This window comes from Odocoileus virginianus, chromosome 15, assembly GCF_023699985.2.
Source record: "Odocoileus virginianus isolate 20LAN1187 ecotype Illinois chromosome 15, Ovbor_1.2, whole genome shotgun sequence".
NCBI classification, from domain to species: domain Eukaryota; kingdom Metazoa; phylum Chordata; class Mammalia; order Artiodactyla; family Cervidae; genus Odocoileus; species Odocoileus virginianus.
The window spans coordinates 61,261,489-61,278,695 of record NC_069688.1 but is presented as its reverse complement, the minus strand read 5'-3'; the positions used below and the strand labels follow the sequence as shown (position 1 = coordinate 61,278,695).

At 45.7% G+C, this 17,207-nt stretch overlaps 1 pseudogene; it reads left to right on the top strand.

Annotated features, from left to right (window-relative positions):
• The first annotated feature begins 652 nt into the window (after positions 1–652).
• Positions 653–1,922, top strand: LOC139038417 (sodium/potassium-transporting ATPase subunit beta-3 pseudogene; annotated as a pseudogene).
• The last annotated feature ends 15,285 nt before the right edge of the window (positions 1,923–17,207 follow it).

Sequence of the window (17,207 nt, the reverse complement as noted above, 5' to 3'; positions counted from 1 at the left end):
GAAGAAGGAAATCTGCCTCAAGACTTCAGCAGAGGACTCCTCCCTAAGTTTGCAGCCTGTCAGCCAGCCCCACACACTCCATTCTCAAGACTGCAAATCCGCTCTTGCCTGTGGCCTGCCCGACAGATTCAGGGCTTGCCAGTCCCCAGGATTGCATAAGCCAGCTTCTTAAATCTACATCTGTCGCCAAAAAAACTTCTCAAAATTTCTTTTCTTGTTGGATCTCTTCTGTAAGCCTATTTTTAGAAAATATCTTTCCCTTTTGTTTTAGATTTGTGTGTGTATGTGTGGACCATTTTTAAAATCTTTTTTGAATCTGTTATAATATTGCCTTTTTTGTTCATTTTCTGGTTTTTTGGCCATGCGGCATGAGGGATCTTAGCTGCTGGACTAGGGATCGAACCTCCACCACTCTGCATTGGAAGACCAAGTCTTAACCACTGGACTGCCAGAAAAGTTCCTACTTTTCCTTTTTGACTGAAGAAACAGATGAACCAAAAAACCACAGCGAAACAGCAAAGGACTTCAACTTCACGTTTGTCCCCGTCATCTGCACCAGGGACTGTTCATAATACCATTTGCTCTCTCTAGACTGTTTCCTTTGCGATTGCACTCGGTAATGTCACAACAAAGCTTGGAATGAAAACACCATCACCGGACAACCGGAGAGTTCCTGGGGCGCACTGCCAAGAGCTGGGGTTTGATCTTGCTCTTCTACTTAGTCTTTTATGGGTTCCTGGCTGCACTCTTTTCATTCACAATGTGGGCCATGCTTCAGACTCTGAATGATGATGTTCCAAAATATCGTGACCAGATTCCTAGTCCAGGACTTATGGTTTTTCCAAAACCAGTGTCTGCATTGGATTTTTCATTCAGCCTGTCTGATTCAGAATCCTATCAAGGGTACATTGATGACCTTAAGAAATTTCTAAAGCCATATGGCTTAGAAGAACAGAAGAATCTCACAAATTGTACCAGTGGAGCCTTTTTTGATCAGAAGGGTCCAGAATACACAGCATGTCAGTTTCCTCTTGCCTTACTTGAAGCATGCAGTGGTGTGGATGATCCCACGTTTGGCTACCAAGAAGGAAAGCCTTGTATTCTTGTGAAAATGAACAGAATAATTGGATTAAAGCCTCAAGGACAACCAAGGATAGACTGTATTGCAAAGAGTGAAAGCACAGCATTTCTAGCAACTTACCCTGCCAATGGAACGATAGATTTAAAATATTTTCCATATTATGGGAAAAAACTGCATGGGAGCTACCTGCAGCCACTAGTTGCCGTCCAGCTCATCTTTGATAGTGATGGTGACGTAAAAGAAGTAATGGTTGAGTGCAAGATTGATGGATCACCCAACCTAAAAACCCAGAATGACCGTGACAAGTTTTTAGGACGAGTTGCATTCAAGATCACCATGCATGCATAGTAGGAGTTAGGATGTCTCCACAGAGTAAATGTTGTGTTGTCTGTCTTCATTTTGTATCAGCGGGACCTGCCATTCCAGAATTATGAGACCGCCTTGGAGAAAGGTGGAGTGGTACATGACACTGGGATAACATAATGTGCTTCCTAGTGGTCCATGTCCTTCGAAGTAACTGCCTGTTGCCTCTGCTGCCTTTTGAACCATGTACAGTCACCAGATAGGGACTGTGAACACCTGATTCTGAACATGTAGGTTGGGGGTCTTGTCCAATTTTTATGTGGTTTAATTGCCAAGTGTCTAAAGCTTAATGTGCTGTGCTATGTAAATATTTTATAGATTTAACACTGGTTAACTGTCATATTTTGATGCCAGCAAAGCTTTAGGGTGTAAAATGGTACCTGACCAACATCAAATGACTTTATAGCTGCAAGAAATTCAGTGCGTGGAAAAGTTCTGTATGTGAGGAGGAAAAAGGAAAATAAAAGTGGATTTGAAAGGTTAAAAAAAAAAAACACCATCATAACTGATTCATGATTAAAATCAATACAATATGTGTAAGTATATATAAACCAAAGAAACGAGTATTCCATTAGCTATTCATTGATCTACAGTCTATAACTGCAGGTAAGATCTTGTATTAAGAAAGAGCTATGAAGCAGAGAGGTTGACTTCTAGTCTGCCATAATAATGGGCAAGTTAAATGACCTCCCCTTTCTCAAATTATTTGATTGTGAACTAAATGGTTGATGAGCATATATAGTGATAGTTTTAATGAGCATAAAATGAAGTATTAATAATGTTATAGTTTGCATTGTATCACTCAAAAGATACTTTGGAGTCCTAACTTCTAGTGTTTCATAATGTGACCTTATAAATAGGATGTGACTAGCTAGAGGTATATAGTCAGTTAAGTTGAGGTCACACTGGAGTACAATGGGCCCTTAACCCATGATGACTGGTGTCCTTGTGGAAAAAGGAGAGACAATCTCACAAGGAGAGCAGCATGTGATGATGGAGGCAGAGACTGAAGGCGGCAGCTGCAAGGCAGGGACCAACAGGAAACCCCTGAATCGAGGGAGAGAACCCTCCCACAGATTCCTGGGGGAGTGTGGTCCTGCCAGCACCTTAATCTTGGACTTCTCATCTCTGTTGTTTTGAGCCACCCAGTCTGTGGGGCTTAGAAGTAAGATGATAAAAGTTTTGAAAGATACAACACCTCGAGTGAAATGTCTTGCAGTGCATTTACAAGCCTGGGACGTGCCACGTTAATAAACAGAGCACACACGTCAGGCCCTGGGATGTGACTTCACCTGTGTTATTTCATTGTATTATCCCAGTAACCAAATGAGGCCGGAACCACTATTATTCACATTTACAGTCAGTGAAAGCCTGGCACTGCCAGCGTACACGGCTTACCCAAGGTCACGTTCAGTTCAGTTCAGCTCAGCCGCTCGGTCGTGTCCGACTCTTTGTGACCCCATGGACCGCCAGGCCTCCCTGTCCATTAGGAGTCGCTATAAGATGTTGTGGGAACACCATAATGTTTTTTGCCTTTAAGGTCTTTAAAATCTAGTTGATAAAAGTTAAAATACATGCGTGTTAATTTAGTCATTCATTAGTTCTATTTCTAATGTTGTGTTGTTCTCCTTGAAATACTACTGAAATAATAAAGGGAGTGAGAGAGAGACAGAAAAAGAGAGGCAGAAAGAATGTGTATTGTATCAACACTATCCCCAGCAGAAATACAAGTGCAAGCCTGCCAGTTCTTCCGTATAAGCTTCACATACGAGAAGAATTCATTTCCACAGTCCCCAGAGTCAAACCAGCAGTTTGGGATGAGGTGACTTTCTAAGTCAGCATCATTGTTTCTTCGTGGAATTTCTCATTTCTCTGTGGCTTCTGCACTTCATCGCCTCCCTCCCATTGTCTGTGGTCACTCGGCGGTGAGTGGAGACAAGCTAAATGAAAAAGGCCTTCCCCTTCTTGGTGAAGTGAGAAGAGCTGCCTCTCACCCCTTTTAACAAAAATGTTTTCTGCATATTCTGTTGTGTTTCCTTTGTTAACATTCACGGTATCTAGGACTTGTCTCTAGACATTGTCGATGTCGTGGGTCTGCTAAACTAGATACTCAGCCAATCCTTCCCCACGCCATCTCATCCTCCAGTCCTGCTGAGAGAGGAGAAGCAGAGATTAATAGCTCTTCTTACCAGCCATTTCTTTCAAAGCTCTTCTCTTGGGGCCTTTTACCTCCACCGCCTTCCGCTCGCCTGACTACATCCCTTCTTTGCATCTTCTAAGCCATGCTGTGTAAGGATGTACAGTTGACTCTCCACTAATGTCCATGTTTTAGCTCGTTTCATTCTTTCATTATCATGATGACAAGAGTAATGGCCTCTCCAAAGTTCCTCCAATCTTTCTGCTTCACAAGAACCAAAAATGTGATTTTCAATGATCTTGTCACAAAAATAATTGAGAGAAAACCACTTGTGTTCAGAGTTTTGGTCTTAACGACTTCAGGGTCTCAGAGAGGCAGACGCACAGATAGCTGTTGGTCATCCGTCCCGGGGATTTCATCGTATAAAGCCTGGGAAGGAATACTTAGTGAGGTCCCAGGAAGCAAGACTCACTTCTAACTTCAGTGAATTTCTAATGAGGCAGCTCTCAAGTGGAACCGTGACGGACTCAGGCTCCATGGACAGAGGACTGGATTCTGATGTGCACTAGATGCGTCTTGGATAATAGTTGGACCTTTTATTAGCTAATATCTACTGAGTGTTTCCCTGTGCTAGAGGTACTGAGTTAGACGCTTTACAAGCGTGATCTCAGTCGTATGTAGCCCCATGAGGTGACTAGCACTATTTTCATATTGTTTCACAGCTGAGCCTGGGTGCTTCTAAGGGATCACTAACTTCCTTATGGTGGAGTCAGGATGCAAACCCAGGCACTCTGAAGCCACAATTGTTCTCTGAACCTCTGTACTATCCGGCTCACTGTCTCCTTCTAGAATAACTCCACTGAGGAGTCAGGAGATCTGCTCTTGCCTTTGAAGCCCTCCTAACTGCCACAGTAATCGAGGCAGTACATACCTGCTGAAGAATTCTCTGACCGTGCTGTCTACTGTGAGAACCTCAGAAGGGCCGGTTCCACCAGAAGCCAGACAGAAACTGTTCACCCCAGGAAGTCGTTAATCGCTGTGCTGTTTTTAAAAGGACAAAGTAAGCTTTTTTCCCATTGCCAATGCCAAAAATCACCTCACGCATTTCTCAGCATGCCGTACGGTTCCTCACATCCCAGCCGCAGCCTGGCCTCCTGGCCGACCTCCCCCCACGACCCGCCCCCTGCCTCCTCCGCGTTTCCACCCTGTCTCACTCTGGTCTCTGATACCTTCTGCTGTTATGTACGTATTTCTTCTTGCCGGAGTCTCCTTCCTTCTTTCCAACAGGTTGCAGGCCCCTACTCGGCTCCCCTGATGACTCAGCGGGTAAAGAACTTGCTTGCATTGCCCGAGACGCAAGTTCCATCCCTGGGTCGGGAAGATGCCCTGGAGGAGGAATTGGCGACCCACGCCAGGGTCCTTGCCCGGAGAATCGCACGGACAGAGGAGCCTGGTGGGCTACAGTCCACAGGGAAGAAGGAAAAAGAGCCTGACTCGACTGAGTGACTAAGCAGCGCGCAAGCGTGAGGACAAGCCCCTACTCATCTTCCAGGACTCCGTTTGTGGTCTGAACAGCCTTCCTACAGACGCTCCAAGGTGAATTAATCTATTCTTTGTACTATCATGAGCTTCCCAGGAGGTGCTAGTGGTAAAGAATCCACTTGCCAGTGCAAGAGATGCAAGAGACACAGGGTCAATCCCCGGGTTGGAAAGACTCCTGGAGAAGGAAATGGCAACCCTCTTCAGTATTCTTTCCTGGAAAGTTCCATGGACAGAGGAGCCTGATGGGCTACAATCCATCAGTTCAGTTCACTTCAGTCGCTCAGTCCTGTCCAACTCTTTGCAACCCCTTGAACCGCAGCACGCCAGGCCTCCCTGTCTATCACCAACTCCCAAAGTTTACCCAAACTCATGTCCATTGACTCGGTGATGCCATCCGATCATCTCATCCTCTGTCATCCCCTTCTCCCGCCCTCAATCATTCCCAGCATCAGGGTCTTTTCTAATGAGTCAGTTCTTCGCATCAGGTGGCCAAAATATTGGAGTTTCAGCTTCAAGTTCAGTTCCTCCAATGAATATCAGGACTGATCTCCTTTAGATCAGGTTTTACCTCCTTGTAGCCCAAGGGACTCTCAAGAGTCTTCTCCAACACCACAGTTCAAAAGCATCAATTCTTCGGCACTCAGCTTTCTTTATAGTCCAACTCTCACATCCATATATGACTACTGGAAAAACCATAGCTTTGACTAGATGGAACTTGTTGGTAAAGTAATGTCTCTGATTGTAATATGCTGTCTAGGTTGGTCATAACTTTTCTTCCAAGGAGCAAGCATCTTTTAATTTCATGGCTGCAGTCACCATCCACAGTGATTTTGGAGCCCAAAAATAGTCTCTCACAATAGTCTCATTGTTTCCCTATCTATTTGCCATGACGTGATGGAACTGGATACCATGATCTTAGTTTTCTGAATGTTGAGTTTTAAGCCAACTTTTTCACTCTCTAGTTTCACTTTATCAAGAGAGTCTTTAGTTCTTTTTTGCTTTCTGCCATAAGTGTGGTGTCATCTGCATATCTGAGGTTATTGATATTTCTCCCAGCAATCTTGATTCCAGCTTGTGCTTCATCCAGCCTGGCATTTTGCATGATGTACTCTGCATATAAGTTAAATAAGCAGGGTGACAGTGTACAGCCTTGAGGTACTCCTTTCCCAATTTGGAACCAGTCCATTGTTCCATGTCCAGTTCTAATTGTTGCTTCTTTACCTGAATACAGATTTCTCAGGAGGCAGGTCAGGTGGTCTGATATTCCCATCTCTTTCAAAATTTTCCACAGTTTATTGTGATCCACACAGTCAAAGACTTTGGCATAGTCAATAAAGCAGAAATAGATGTTTTTCTGGAACTCTCTTGCTTTTTTGATGATCCAGCAGTTGTTGGCAACTTGATCTCTGGTTCCTCTGCCTTTTCTAAGTTCAGCTTGAACATCTGGAAGTTCACAGTTCATTTACTTTTGAAGCCTGGCTTAGAGAATTTTGAACATTACTTTACTAGCATGTGAGATGAGTGCAATTGTGCAGCAGTTTGAACCTTTTTTGGCATTACCTTTCTTTGGGATTGGAATGAAATCTAACCTTTTCCAGTCCTGTGGTCACTGCTGAGTTTTCCAAATTTGCTGGCATATTGAGTGCAGCACTTTCACAGCATCATCTTTCAGGATTTGAAATAGCTCAACTGGAATTCCATCACCTCCACTAGCTTTGTTCATAGTGATGCTTCCTAAGGCCCACTTGACTTCGCATTCCAGGATGTCTGGTTCTAGGTGAGTGATCACACCATTGTGGTTATCTGGGTCATGAAGTTCTTTTTTGTATACTTCTTCTGTGTATTCTTGCCACCTCTTCTTAATGCAAACCATGCGGTCACAGAATTGGACATGACTGAGTGCACACACACACACACACACACACACTGTACTATCATGTATTTCTATTAATACCACAGGTATTGCTCTTATTTTCTCTATCTGTTATCTCTTGTCCCACAAGCTTGTCACTAAATATTGGCACTATTGTAAGTCCAGCAAGACAGCGGTGATCACAGTTGCACGTTCTGCATGTCAGCTGCCCTCTGCCAGAATGTGCCTCTGTTCTTCCCACTCAGCAAGCATAAAGTCTCATATCCACACCAGATGCCTTTCTTACCGATCTCGGGAAATGCATGTCTAGAATCCATTAGTTTTGAAGAATATATGAAGAGTTTTATAAAGGTGAAAAAACGTAGACTTTAGAAACCGTGCCTTTTCTTTAATGAATTTTTTCAACCTCAAGCTTCAGTTGAAACTCCAGACTGCCGAAATACTAACACATGAGTGCCTCGTGGCGCCATCTAGTGTCGGAGTTACTACTGTAACCTGCTCTTCTAGGACTAGGTATCCCATCCAATACTTTGGCCACCAGATGCGAAGAACCGACTCATTGGAAAAGACCCTGATGCTGGGAAAGATTGAAGGCAGGAGCAGAAGGGGATGACAGAGGATGAGATGGTTGGATGGCATCACCAACACAATGGGCTTGGGTTTGCGTGGACTCCGGGAGTTGGTGATGGACAGGGAGGCCTGGCGTGCTGCAGTCCATGGGGTAGCAAAGAGTCGGACACGACTGAATCGACTTAGCAATCACTCTACCTACTGCCCATTGAATCCATGTGGTTTTCACCCCCAGTCATGCCCATTTCCTGCCTGGACAGGTAGGAACCCAGCAAAGGGCAGGGCGAGTCCTCTCTGCGGCTGCCACGCTGTTCATAGTACCTGGAACAAGGTAAGCTAAGCAAGTTGAATGGATGGGAATAGAATTATAGTGGCAGAATTACACTGTCTTTTAAAAAGAAAATATTGATGACTGGAACAATTGTCAATAAAATTAAATAAAAAATAAGGTAAACTAGAAAAGCAAACAATTGGTATTTTCATCGTTGTGAGAAGTCTTTGGCTCTTTTGCCCTCCCCACCCCCACGCCCATCCCCACCCAGTGAGCCCACCTCCTGTTAGCTCTCTGAATGAGTCTTTAAATTCTGCCCTTTTTGCATAAGAAAGTCCTATGAGACTCCACAGCTTCCCAAGTTTGAGCAAAGCCACTTGACTGCAGGCTCCTTGAAAGCACGAAGGAATAATCAGATCCACAGAATTCGCTGAGCGCAGCCACTCACAGTAACAGAGAGGTGGACGTCCTTTCTGTCATCCGTCTGTCGGCTCACGGAAACGTGGGCGCAAGTGAAGTCCATCCCTGCCTCTGCCCCACGCGGAAGGTCATAAACAGTCAGACTGCCGTCCTCCAGGCCAGGCCGACACGGGCCTCACCCAGGATGGGGAAGCCAGGCAGGCCTTTCTAGGCAATGAGGTGGGCATCAGAGGACAGAGCCTCCGAGTCACCAAGAATATCTCATTAAAATTAGCTGCTTTGTGCAATTTGGCGATAAATTATAGACTATTTTTCCTCTGGATTTGTTTGCCTTATTCCTGATAGGTAAAGCAAAAGAGGGAGGAGGGTCTGGATTTTAAAATCTTGCCAAATAACACAACACACTGTCCTTGCACACATATCTTTAGTTATGTTCTCTACCCTCCAGTTCACCTTCGGCATCACCTGCAGCTGGAAAGTAAAAAAGCAGCTCAAGGTGCCATTTTCTTTTTTTTTAAACCTATTTTGAGTAGATTCTTTTTAAACTACCAGTACCCAATATTTTGGCAAGGGTGTGGGAGGTATCAATTTATACAGAATGTCTAAGAAAATAAAAAGTGCATGCCCTCTGATACCTCAATTCCATCCTGAAGGTGTATCCCAAGGACAAATGTGGAAAGAAGGATGCTACAAATATTTTCACTGTACTTTTATTTACAATAACAAAGTTTTGGAAACAACCTAAACACTCAAAAGTAGAGTCTATAATGGCTAAATAAGTCACGATCTTATCCGCATGATAAAGCACCATGTAGTCATTTTTTAAAGTCTATGGAAGAATGTTTAAAAGGAGAAAATTTTCACAATCTAAAAATAGAGAAAAAAATACTGTAAAACAGAGTGTACATATTTATGAAGTACGGCAATTTGAACTGTAGATATCTCTGGTTATTGTTACTGTAAGTAATTTGACTTTCTCTTTGCAGTTTATAGATTTGTACAATGAGCATGTATGTCCATTGTAATCTGGAAGATAAACAGTAAAATTGCATATAAAAAAGGAAAAGGAGGAAGCGTCATGTGTTGGATCGAGTCATGAGCTGAATGAAGAGACAGAAGCATCCGTTGTTCTCCTGAGACACTCATGACTGTTTAAGGGCAGCTCGCAGGCCTCCGGGGGCCAGCCAAGTGTCACTGCTGCTTAGGATCCCAGCGGTGAGACGACATGAATCTCCTTCAGCTTTTGTTTTCCTGAGAGTTTATATGAGTGTCCCGCAGCAGGATTAGACGCGGCACACAGGCTCGCGCTGCCGGGCGGGGAGGAGGAGGCGCTGCAGCCTGCGGGGTTTCAGGACGGGCAGGCGGCGTGACCACAGTCGGAGCCGTCAGGGCACAGGCCAGAATGGCTTTAAGCGTCTTAGAAAGATGCCACGAAGACTCTACCTGGAGCTTGGGCGTATTCAGTAGGTCATTGGAGGACATTTCTCAAGCATTTTCAGCACTCCGGGAGTTGATGGACAGGGAGGCCTGGCGTGCTGCAATTCATGGGGTCGCAAAAGAGTCGGACACGACTGAGCGACTGAACTGAACTGAACTGATGCCACAATTAAGATCTGTGTTTCAGAAGACAGGGTGTGGGGGTGTGTCTGTGTGTGTGTGATGTGGAAGATGAATGGAAAAAAAAGAAACCACAGGCAGAGCGTCCACACTGGAAGCTACTACAGTGGTGCAGAATTTAGAAAGTAAAAATAAATGGTCGCTATCAAAAAGTCTACAAATAGCAAATGCTGGAGACAGGAGAAAAGGGAACCTCCAGCACTGTTGGTAGCAGTGTAAACTGGTGCGGATACTATGGAGCATAGGATGGAAGTGCCCGAAAAACTAAAAACAAGAGTCCCGCTCACGGCCCGTCACAGCGGCTCCTGCACACGGTCACATCCCCACAGAGCCAGCCTCCTCCCCGGCTTTCCCGCCGGGCAGCAGTGAGCACGCCACCCCCGCCCCCCCAGCTGGTGGAGTCTCCTGCTCTGTCGGGGACCCCAGTGGAGACCAGCCGGCCCTTGGAAAAGTACCAGTCCAGGCCCCTTGGCAGGAGCCTAGACTAATGGAAACCTCACCCCAAGCTGGAATTCACGGCTCACCCTGCGGTGCCTTCTCCACTCCAGAGCGCAGCGTTGCTTTGGGTTCCTCAGGGACACCGGCGTGTGTGCGGAGAAGTGACCTGTCCTTGATCCCTTCCCCTCGGCTTTGCGCTTCTGTCTTGAGCCCAGATCTTTCCTAAAAGGCCATAAAATGCTGTCTTCCACACCACCCACCCCTTGTCACTATCCGGCTTGTCCCTAACCCACACTGAGTTGGTGGCATTTATTCTGGCATAAATGTCCTTAGCACGGAAGTCCTACAATGCACAGCACCTGGGACTGCACCGCACTGATCACTCTCAATCCAAAGCCAGCCCTGGCACCGGGCTCTTCTGAAGTTGCTCTAAACTGCGGTCAGAGCTGCCACACCGAGTTAGTACCAGGAGCACTGCCGGGGGGCCTGAATCCAACTTCAGATGGACCTGATGTGAAGAACTGACTCATTAGAAAAGACCCTGAGCCCGGGAAAGACTGAAGGCGGGAGGAGAAGGGGACAACAGAGGGTGAGATGGTTGAATGGCATCACCAACTCAATGGACACGAGTTTGGGAAACTCTGGGAGTTGGTGATGGACAGGGAGGCCTGGAGTGCTGCGGTCCATGGGGTCGCAAACAGTCGGACACGACTGAGTCTAAACTGAGCTGAACTGAAGAACAAGCAGAACTCTGCCTCTGGATTCACAGGAGAACCATCCAACTGAACCCTGCATGTTAACCTCCTGAACGGCCCCACAGACCCTGAGCAGCCCTCCGGCTCCAGGCTCTCTGCCCCAATTTTTAAATGCTGCAGGTACTGGTGTTTAAGGGGACCAGAGGTGCAGGCTTCCTAGATGGTGCTAGTGTAAAGAACCTGCCTGCCAACACAGGAGACATAAGAATCAAGGTTTAGATCCCTAGGTCAAGAAGATCCCCTGGAGGAGGGCATGGCAACCCACTCCAGTATTCTCACCTGGAGAATCCCATGGACGGAGGAGCCTGGTGGGCTACAGTCCATGGGGTCACAAAGAGTTGGACACATCTGAAGTGACTTGGCATGCACACACAAGATGCGTGTGGTCAAGTACCCGGCCTGACTGCTCAGGCTCCTTCTTGGCCCTGAGAGAGATCAAGAGGTCCCTCTCTGTCCCGCCACCCCTGATTTATTAAAGTGCAGGTTGGCCTTTCTCACCTCCCTCAAGGAAATTGCTGTAGCGACCTTTTACCCATTTTCCTGACGAGATTGTCAGGCTCCTGTGTATGGTTTACGTCTAGGTAATCTTTAGATAATCTTTAATTGATTGTAATCATGATAATCTTTTAACTGATTGTAATCATACTAAGACGCCAGTCCCTTGCTCTGATAGTCTTAAAGAGTTGAGATAAAATTCCTGAGCGAAGACTAATGGCTGCGATTCTGTCAAGTACCCAGCCTAAAAGTGACAACCCCGCTCACGCATCCCAAACCTTTGCAGTGATGGGAGGCAAATGAAACTGGCTTTTCTCTGGTCCTGCTAGGGCATAAGGTGGCCAAAACAAACATGTGCTTGCTCTTTTGCTAAAACAAAGATTTTTTTTCCTTGCCATTGAGAGGAGTGTATCTTCTATCTGTAGCTAGATCATTTATTTTATCAACAAAATGTGCTAATAACTGGTAAGGAATCCTATATAAAATAAAACCATAGGTAGCCATTTTTTTTTAATGCAGAATAGAAGGTTCTATTGCCACAAACTAGATATGATTTCAATAGACAAATGAGACTGCTGTCTGGTATCTATTGAAAAGAAGGGCTGGTGATCTTTTAAAATCAAAGTCATTGTTTTGGTCAGATGATTCCCAGCTTTTAACTAGCATAAAGTTATTTGTCTACATGATATGTTAATTTACTATTACTCTAGAAATAGCTTTTTATTTTCCTTGAATAAATGCAATAAGGCAGAATTAATAACATGCTTCATTTGTTTAGATAGATAGATAGAGATGTATATTTTAAGTTTTGACTCTGCTGGATCTGTGTTGCGGCCCCTGGATTCCTGATTGAGGCTCACAGGCTCTACAGTCTGAGGGCTCAGTAGTCGTGGCCCTTCGGGGTTTTCTCGAGTTGCTGTGCATGGGCTTACTTGCCCCACGGCGTGTGGGATCTTACCTCCCTGACCAGGGATCCAGTCTGAAACCCCTGCCTTGGAAGGCGGATTCTTAACCACTGGACAACCAGGGGAGTCCGTAGAAATAGTTTTTTTTATGCTCATTTATTTTAGAAGTTCAGTTCCGTGCAGTTCAGTCACTCAGTCGTGTCCAACTCTTTGCAACCCCGTGAACTGCAGCTCGCCAGGCCTCCCTGTCCATCACCAACTCCCGGAGCTTACCCAAACTCATGTCCATCGAGTCAGTGATGCCATCCAACCATCTCATCCTCTGTCGTCCCCTTCTCCTCCCGCCTTCAGTCTTTCCCAGCATCAGGGTCTTTTCCAATAAATCAGTTCTTTGCATCAGGTGGCCAAAGTATTGGAGTTTCAACTTCAGCAACAGTCCTTTCAATGAATATTCGGAAGTTAACACCAAGGAAAAAAAAAATTATTTAATAGTAAAGGTTCTGTGAAACTTTCCTGAAATGTTTTCACACCTGCAGTAAGTATTTCGCCGTAAACATCTAAAGATTTTTCAAATCTGAAATCACCGCTCTCGTCTTGCCGTGGCATTTCGGTGGCTCTGGATGCCCTTTCCTCGGGGCACTGGGCATGCGCTCAGTTGCTAAGTGGAGTCCGACTCGGTGACCCCAAGGACTGTCGCCCACCGGGCCCCTCTGTCCGTGGGATCCCCCAGGCCAGAATACTGGAGTGGATTGCCATGCCCTCCTCCGGGGGATCTTCCTGCGTCTCCTGCATTGGCAGGCGGATGCTTTACCACTGAGTCGCCCGGGAAGCCCCTTCGGGCCCTGCAGCAGTCGCCGGCTCCTGGAGGAAATCGTGCGGCCCCCAAGGCGGTGCCCTCACCCTCTGCCCTGCGGCGGGAGTCAGACTGGCCGTCCGCCTGCCCGTCTGACTGCCGGCCGGAGCACACACAGCTGAGCCTGCAGGTCGCCGGCCGCCAGGCTCTGCGACAGCCTGCTGCCTCAGCACAAGCCAAAATCACGCTGAGAAGCAATATATTTGCAGTATCACTTGGAAGACATGTGAGATATCCCTTCCTCTTGGTTTTCTCACAGTCCCTCTCTCCAGCAATCTGGACAAACGCTTGGGCGCAGTGCCTGGCGCTTCAGAGCTCCCCGGACCCATCTTCACCAAATCACCCACTGGGTGATATTAAGGGACATCATAAACAAGGAAACTTGTTGAAACTTCTCACTGTGTTTACTCTAAAGATGCTGCTAATTGTATTGCACCTGCGCGTCCTCTCCAGGAGATCCCATAAGAAATTTTCTTTTGAGTCCCAGCGTCAGGAATGAATGTGCTCCCTCCGAGCAACTAATTAAAATTAATTTGGTTTGATTTTACAGGCACTTTGAAGCATGTACCTGTTTTCTTCTTTGAATCAACTCCTAGAAAGCTGAGAGCCAAATTTGAAGTTTATCTTTAGCAAATCGCCTTCTACAATCTATGGTTTTTAATATTTTTACTTATAAATTTCATGTAATAATCTTGCCTTCTAACTTAATCCTATCCCTTCTGCTCCCATTTTGCTTTTTCCAGCTTTCCTCTTCTACGTAACTCAAACTGATTTTTACCTCATTTTTTATCTACTTATGTAAGATACCTTACAACCTTTGAAACAAGAAATGGATAAATTAATAAAGATTTCAGAATATGTGGTACTTTATTTCTCAGAGGCAAAATTAAACTGTTCCCATTTCCTGAACTGATATACTAGGAAACAGAATGGAATTATGCAATTTTATAGACTTGGGACAATTCCATAGAACATTGTTTCAAACAAACCCACCAGTTAATAATACTCAGAGCTCCATTTCATGAAAGATTGGAAGTGGAGCCCCAAGGCCAGGGCCACTGGCAACAGACAGAGGAAGGCGATGCTTTAGGCAGGCAGATCTAATGAAGGACCCCACGTGTGACCTCAGGGCCACAGATACAGGTGCTGATTTCCATCCGTGGTGGGTTGAATGATGACCCTAAAGCACATGTCCAAGAAGAACTTCACAACATGATCTTATTTGGATTAAGAGTCTTTTAAAGTATAATCAAGGTAAAGATCTAGAGATGAAATCATCCTAAATTAAGGTGGTAAATCTGATGATGGGCATCCTTATAAAAGACAAGAGAATGAGACAGAGACACACAGAGAGAGAAGCCGTGTGAAGACCGAGGCAGAAGCCGGAGGGTGGCCCCAGGCCAAAGAACACCAAGTGTCGCCAGCAGCCTCCGGAAGCCAGGAAAGCTGCATGGAGTCGATTGCCCCCTGAGAACCTCCAGGAGGAATCAAACCCACCGGGACCCGGATTTCAGACTCTGGTCTCCAGAGCACATTCCTGTTGTTTTGAGACAACTCAGTCTGTGATCATTTGTCCCAGCAGCCCTGGGAAACTGATGCACCATTTTAAGTCTCCAGATTCAGATTCACACCAATCCATGTTTCAGGTTTCAGAACCTTTCTCTATGAATTTAACTCTTGGTTAAAGTGCCTTTTTGAAAGCGAAACTTCTTCACTTCAAATATATATATATATATACATATATATGTATATATATATATATATTTCAAACACAAATCAGTAATTAGTCCACATATCCAGTTGAAGATGCTTTCACTGTAGCTTAAGTGTTTTAACTTTCCAGAAGTTTGTACACTTACAGGCTATTCGCCATTACATTTTTATATGATGTATTTTAATAAATAATGCTATGATATGCAATAGAATGAAAAAATATAGCTCATATGTGCATGATTTCTATTATTCAGATTATATCAATCAAACATTGAACTCCTTGAAATATAGTTATCAACCTTATATCATGGAAAGTGGATTTTTTTTACAAACATTTTTAAAATATGCAAACAAAGATAATAGTAAACAGTCACATAACCACCAGGAGACAGGAAGAAAGAGTAAGAGAGAAAATATTTAGATAAAAAACTCAGGACAAATAATAATACAAGACAATGTAAATGGATATTAGAGAATGATGAAAGAGGAAATCGATATCATTATTCGGGATAAATCTTTTTTCTCCATTAGAAAAATAGAAACAGTTTCTATTAATAAAAAAAGAAATATAAAAGGAAATATGAGACAACATATCTTTTATAAAATTAGTTGTGTTCTTTTCAGTCAATTCATATTAACCACGTTCAAGTAAAGAAGATCCAATGTTTACAAATTGGTTTGCAATACCTCATTTCACCAGAGGATGGTAGGAGAGGGTCAAAACATATGAAAAACAGCTAATTTGTATTTTTCTCTCAGGAGCTCACAACAGAGTTCCGTGATTTGTAGACCTGTCAAAGTCGTTTTATTCAGGACTTCCCTGGCGGTTCCGCGGTATTAATAACATGCCTGGCATGCAGGGGACGCGGGTTCGATTCCTGGTCCGGGAAGATCACACATGCCATGAGACAGCTCAGCTGGCCCCAGTGCTGCAACGAAGGCCCGGTGCTGCCGTAAATAAATAAATACACATCTTTTTATTCGAAGCTAGCATGTCGGAAGAGGATACTGCGGGGATTTTGGTGGATTGGCTCATCAGTCTGTTTCTCCATGGTGGAGAGAGGAGGTGGGACGAACACCCCGGACGTTAGAACATGACCTACAAGCTCCTGCTCACGTGAAACCAACGGAACGAGGAAGCAGACCTGTGAAAAGTGTATGAATTTCTCAATGAAAGTGTTAGTCTCTCAGCCGAGTCCGACTCTTTGCCACCCCATGGACTGTTTCAGGGAGACAGCTGAAAGCAGAGTAGGTCGATTTGTAGGAACTTCACAAAAGCTGGAGCGAAGGGGGCTTGCCCAGTCGCCGCCCTCTGTTTAAAATCCTTGATCGGGGCAGGGACAGCGAGCCGGGCCCACGGGTAGCCAGCAGGAGAGGGGAGGGGGTTTCTCCTGCTCATGAAAACCCCCGGTGCCCACCCTGCTAGGCCGCTCGAGCCTTTCCCGTCTCATCCCCCCAGTGTCTACGTTTGACTGAGAGATTTAGGTCAGCGGGGACTTTGGTTTTCAGCAGGGAAACCCTGGGGACAAGGGCAGGGGGAGACCAGGCCAGTCCAGCTTCGCTCAAACAGCGCGTGCCTGCCAAGTGCAGACTACCAGGCTCTGGGGTTTCTGAAGCAAAAAAGGTCTGGTCCCTGCTCTTCAGAGGCTGAGCATGTAGGAGACGTGGATCACACGAGCCAGGATCCTGCTGGGCCCATCTGTTCCGCAGGGTCTCTCACCAGTGGTCCGCAGTCACCGTGGAAACAAGCACTCTGCCCCTGGGGAACCGTGGGCCTGGTGTCAAGCTCCTCTCCTGGGCGCCGAGTCCTGGTTGCCGCCCTCCACCTGGGTGCCCGATCCTCCTGGTCTGGTCCCCGCTGCCCCAGACCGCCTCCCTGGACTCCGCGCTCCCTGCTGCTGTTCTTCTCTGGGACTCAGCCCATCTCCCCGCCAGCCCTGCCTCTCCTAAACCCGAAAGCCACCGCGCCGTCTGCCATAGTAGCTGCACCGATGCCCGTTTCCACCAACACTGCACAAGAGCTCCCTTTCCTCCGCATCCTCGCAAACACTTGTCTTCTGCTTCGCTCCTGACAGCTGTGAGGTGACCTTGTGGTTTTGATTTGCATTTCACTGATGATTAGTGATGTTGAGCACCTTTCTATGCACTTAATAGCCATCTGTATGTCATCTCAG